The sequence below is a fragment of the Oryzias melastigma genome, linkage group LG23 (assembly GCF_002922805.2).
Source record: "Oryzias melastigma strain HK-1 linkage group LG23, ASM292280v2, whole genome shotgun sequence".
In the NCBI taxonomy this organism is placed as follows: Eukaryota; Metazoa; Chordata; class Actinopteri; order Beloniformes; family Adrianichthyidae; genus Oryzias; species Oryzias melastigma.
The window spans coordinates 11,250,090-11,256,394 of record NC_050534.1 but is presented as its reverse complement, the minus strand read 5'-3'; positions in this window follow the sequence as shown (position 1 = coordinate 11,256,394).

The following is a 6,305-nucleotide window of genomic DNA, read 5'->3' as shown; positions in this document are numbered from 1 at the left end:
CAGAAAATGTGGGCTCTGATTGGGTTTGTCTACAGTTTCCGTGGTGGCCCACCTGTCTTTGCCCATATTAGCTTAAGTGGGCACTCAGTGGACTAGCTCCCTACTCTAGCCAGTTGCCTGGTAGACAGCGTAACGAGCTCTACTGCCCAGGGTCCATGCGAGCGCCGCTGCAGACAAACCCAATTGGAGAACACATTTCCTGCCCACTTTTAAACCAAATGGGGCCACTTGGCCTTGCCACGACCCAGCCCGGATAAAATACAGGGTTGTGTCAGAAACGCCATGCAGCCCAAGTATTTGTACCAAACTACCACCAATACGTTCTTTTGAACTTTATCTTTTTACTCTCACATTAAGTTCTCCTTTACAGGGAACACTTCTAAAAATGTCCCAAATGAATGGTTATTTATTCAAACAAGGACTAAACTTTAGATACTAAAGTTTCCTGTATTGGTTGTACTTGCAACTTAGTAATAAAGAAATATCCCTGGAGAAATGCCGTGTGACTCTATGACTTTTACATGTACATGCATGCTTGGAGGTCAATCTTGCAAGTGTGCTAATTTCTGCACATAAGCAAAGGAACAAGCTACCACTGATTGCAATTCTGTCCCAAATGGAAGCTTAATTGTTAATCTTCCAGACAAAAGGAGATCCTCCTTTTCTTTTATCTCACATTTATTTCAGCCAATTACAAACTCTTCTAGATCAAACTCCTTCTGTTGTGGATTCAAGGTAATGACCCACACGCCTTTAAAATTAAACAAAAGAACCGTGCACCGCTGACTTTGACTAAATGGACCCAAGAACATTTTATGACTGACACCCACCAGATGGTCAGGACTCGGCGTAAAAGCGTCTCTCGTAATCTTAGCAGTTGAGTGCAGGTTTCCTTTATTTTTTAATGTGGATTTTATGAGCCGGCACGCTTACTTATAGTTTGCACATTTACGTGCACACACTGACACCCACACATGCTCCAAGCCATTTGTTAGCGTGATTTACAGGCAGCGATGTTAGGGAATTGATGACTTGTGGCGGTGCTGATGTTTTTTGCGGATCCTCCCATTCTATATTCACAGCTTTCCATATGCACACAGAAACACACACAGACCCGCCCAACTCCTCACACACACATATATATATATATATATCACGGTGTTGTCAGGTTTTCATTTGTATATTTTATAGCTCTCCTTGCCTCCAGATCTCCTTCAGGTCCATGCTTTGATTCACATCAGATTCTGTTTTGCTGTTGTGGTTTTCTTCTCTTGATGATGCGTGGTTGGTGTTTTCATAAACAAGGTGTGACACATTTCTGTGCTTCTAGTTCTTCTTCAATTGTGGTTTTTCAAGGAGGCTTCAATGGCATCACAACAACAAAAATCTGACCACTGGAACTGGAACTTCTGTTGGTATGAGTTGCTTGTCTGCTAGCATCAAGATTTCAGTATTGATGGCAGTCTTGTTTTCTGATAGTTCACACGCTGTGTGGTGCATTGACTGGAGGCACAGAGAAGTCCTCCATAAAAGATAAGGTGAGAGACACAAACAGTATCAATCATGACAGCGTCACAGAGTTCTTAACACACAACTTTGATCAATTTCTCTAAGCTCGATAAAAAAAATAGACACTTTCTATCTGACTGTAATTTGAAAGAGAAATTCTGTAAAGGAGATCCAAGATATATATATATATATATAAAACTTATCTGGAATGTGACAGGCTTGAATTTAAAAGTTCAACTTTGACTCAGCTATGCTATTATCAGATGAATGGTGTGCAAAGATTCATCTTTCCCTAAAATGGCCCTGTTTGGATTGATCTTTTTTTAATCATTTTTTTTTATACCTAATTGTTTAAATTGCTGAAAACTGCTTTAGGACAAATCATGTCGGTAAAACAGAGGGATGCAGCTTGGTTGTTGCCTTAACAATCATTTTAAATAGTTTGTAAGTTTATGTGGTTTGGAGCTTAGAGAGAGAAATATAATTTACTGGAAGTATCAAGATGAAGGAAAAGTATGCTTCACATGTAAATTACAGCAAATGTGTTAGTTCCACCTGGTAGCAGTGGATGCAGTTTATTTATTCAAGGTTGAATGTTTAATCCACATCAAAGAAACATGCTATTTAAGCAAAGGTCAGCAAGAATGTACATTTTGTCTTATAGATGCCTTAAAAAACAACACATTCTCATCCCGAAGGACCCTTCAGCATCACTTTTTGCCATTTTGGGTGTCCCTAATTGGTCATTTTTTGACGTGCTGGTTGTTCGTAAAGTCATGGGTCCGCAACTCTCGGGGGGTGGTATCAGATGCGCACTGGTCCTCAGGACGCGTCCAGTACCAGTACCCTAACCTTAACCTGGTACCGGTATCGCGTCTATCGCTGGCTCGGGTCCGGTGTTGGGTTAGGGTACCGGGGCGCGACGCGTCGCAGTACTGAGCCGGTTCTGATTCACGGTTTGGATTTCTAATATCCAGCATGTATTTTATTATTATTTATTATTGTCATTGCAATCTTTAACTTGTTTTCTGTGTTGCGTGATCTGTAGCTGTGATTTGCCCTTCAGGGCCACCATACTGATCTTGGCATAAGAGTGTTTCATATAAGATTTGCAAATAAACAAAACAGTTTAAAGAGAATTGCAACAAACATGTAATGATTTCACCCAAAGCTGAAAAAAACAACACACATCCCCAGTCTTTTGGTTAATTTACAACTTTCTGTGCAATAAGAGTCAATTTAAAGACAGTCAGACAAAGTAACATTAATAAAGTTAACAAATAATAATACAAAATATAATGTATGCAGGTTATAACTGGAACAGTTCATACTGGAAAGGTAGAGAGAAATTTTATGGATTTTACCATTTATTTGAGAGGTTTAGAATAATATTCTCAAGGATTAAGATTACAAAGCCATAAAAACTCATTAAATTGGATTATAAATGAAATGTATTTTGGAGGCTCATTGAAGAAACATACAAAAAATAAAATGTGCTGTCTGGCAAAAGCACAAATAAATACTACAAAAAAATTAAACAAATGATTGTGTATCAAAATTAATATAATAAAAAAAATACTTTAAAAGTATCAATTTTGCAAGGTCAGAGTGATCTGTGTGAAATGTAGTAGCTTGTGTTTTTAAAGCATAAATATATATATTTATGATTAAAAATAAATAACCTAAGCAAACAGTTTATAGAAAATCCTCTTTTGTTCGCTTACTGAAAGATCAAGTTTAGGACCCACGATTGATTTCAAGGACAAATAAGACTTTACTGCACTAATTAAAGGACAAATGGGCTGATATATCCTTCAAGAAATATTCTGATTAAGTTTCCCATAAAGAAGACCTTGAAAAAAAAAAAAAAAGGAGAGCTCATGTTTTGAATAGGAATGGAAAAGAACTGATCTTTACTTGACTTTCTTTTGTGAGAGGTGATAAAATGATCCTGATTCACCTCCTTAGTGGCAGCGTACAGCGTTATGCAGTTCGAAAATTATTTCCTATTTCACATAAAAATCAGAAATCATGTCTCCGAAAATCTTCTTATTCGTAACTTTATTGTAATCTCCCTGGTGGGCTTCAGGTGGCTGAAAGCATCACATAAATAAAGACAAGTGAGAATTTAATGATAGCCTCGAGCCTCACATTAAAAAGGTAAAAAGGCCGTAAAAAATTTTAAACGTGATATTCTTTATTGAATTTATTTTTAGCATGTCTAGAATCAGGTGTTGTTACGATCCCAATAAGAATTCCTCCATTTGACTGAATTAATGCGGTTTGGTGTTATGAAATGTTGCAGTGTAGAGACAAAGGTCAGCAAGCAATGTGACTCAAATTACTGTTAACAGCAATAATTTGATGACAAAGGTCTCAAATGCAAATATGTAGACTCACCGGACACTATTATGTACGCCTGTCCAACTGCTAGTTAATGCACGTTTCTTATCAGCCAATCACATGGCAGCAACTCATTGCATATGTAGACATGGTCAGAACAGTTCAAACAGCGTCAGAACGGGGACAAAAGAGGACTTAAGTGGCATGGTTGTTGATGGCAGATGGTTTTGTCTGAGTGTTTCAGAAACTGTGGATCTACTGGGATTTTCATCCACAACCACATGTACGGTTTAGAGTGCTACAGCTCAGCTTATGCCTTGTTTTCCCCCTTCTATCTGTTTGCAAATTGGTGCCCAAATTGGTCTGCACACCTGATTGGATGAGAACCTCCAGCTCAGCATTCAAATACTGCACCCCCCCAGCTGACAGCAACAGAGCATCAATTTTGTCTGCAATTGCTAATAACTTTAGTATTTGTATTGTTAGTAGTTTTTGTATAGGTTGAGTTCTCCTGCAAATAACATTTGGTACATTTGATTTCTTTTCTTCTACCTTTATGCTACACGCTTTTACAAGCACCTAGACAGGAAGACTGGGGTGTAAAATAAATTGGGGGCTCATCCGGGATATGAATCCAGGGCCTCTCACTGAGAGAATGGTCAGAAAAAGAGAAAATGTCCAGTGAGCATCAGTTCTGTGGTCGGAAATGTCTTGTTGATGCCAGACGTCCAAGGAGAATGGTCAGACTGATTCCAGCTGATAAAAAAAGGTAACAGTCACTCAAATAACTACTGGTTACAAGCGATGTCTGCGGAAGGACAGCGGCAGAAGACCACTCCTTCCATCTAAGAACAGGAAACTGAGGCTACAACTCACAAAGGATCACCAAAATCGGACAATAGAACGTTGGAAAAACGTTGCTTGGTCTTGTGAGTTTCTATTCCTGCTGTGACATTTGAATTTGGCGTCAACATTATGAACACATGGCGCTTTTAGGGCACCTTAAGACCTAATGATCATGGTTATAACACCACAGCCTACCTGAGTATTGTTGCTGACCATCTCCATCCCCTAATGACGACAATATACCACCTTCTGATGACTTCTTCCAGCAGATCAAGGCACTATACCCTCATAGTCACTAGATCTCAACCCAATAGATCACCTTTGGGATGTGGTAGAACGGGAGATTGGTATCACCGTGATCCTATCATGTCAATATGGACCAAACTCTCTAAAGGAATGTTTACAGTACCTTGTTGAATCTATGCCACCAGTATTAAGGCAGTTTGAAGGCAAAAAGGAGGTACAACCTAGTACTAGCCAGTGATTGAATGTCTGCTGTAGAAAAAAAAATCCATCAAAAATGTCCCAAAATAAAAGAGTCTCTATGTCATGGTTCACAGTGAGGAGCATGTTTTGTGTCTCTGAGCAGGGTTAATCTGAGTTTACCACAGAATGCTGCACTAAACACAAACTGGATTACAAAACGGGTAATGAGCAAGCACTAATCACAAACAACCTCAGGCCTTGTATTTGCATTGGGGAAAATGCTATTTGTTGTTAATGTACAGTACGTTGCTTCATATACTCCGATACCACACACACATGCAAAACAAAATGTCACTGGTAATGGCCTTTTTCAACTTCTTCGACTGTGACATTTAAAAATCTGTAGAAAGGCGAGACTAGTTTGCCCCAGGGTGGCGCGAAAGAACAGTCGAACCCGCCACATTATTGTTTGCAATTTTAATTGCTAATTTGATAGCAAGGGACAAGATGGGATTCAAGTTTTTAATCTTTTAAGCAAAATTAGAATCGGTTTGTGCCCGTGGTCCCTAGAAATGTGTTTGTCTGTGCCATTCACCGCCTGGCACACCAGTACATGACTCAGCAAAAAATAAGGTATTTAGGGAGAGGAGCAAAGGGAACGCCAAAAGAGCTTGCATTGCATACTCCTGATTTATTCCTCCAGATGTAAATCAATGTGAGCGAAGGAGGGTAAAAGAGATACTTAAGTGAGTCAAAGAGCAAGAAAATAGGAAAATGGATGCTCGGTAAATTCTGTGGACTCCACATTTTTAGCAGTCTAGTGTCAAAACGACTTTGCACAGATATGCACACAAATAAATGCATTCCTTTAAAAAAAAAAATCCAAAGCACATGAAAATAAGATAAATATGATGGCGAGATAAATCTCCTCGCCTGCTTCTTTGCATTACAGGTAATTCACAAGGTCTGTTTTCCTCTATGATCTGCTTTTAAGTTTGGTTTTGGAAGACACAGACCATCTTATCACCGTTACACTCCACAAATGTCTCCTCTGACATGAAAAAAAAAATGGTAGATTCTACTTTAATTCACATTTTTACTATTTTTATTGATATCTTGAATAAATTAAATTTAATTATTATTATTATTATCTATTTAATTATTATTATTATCTATTTAAA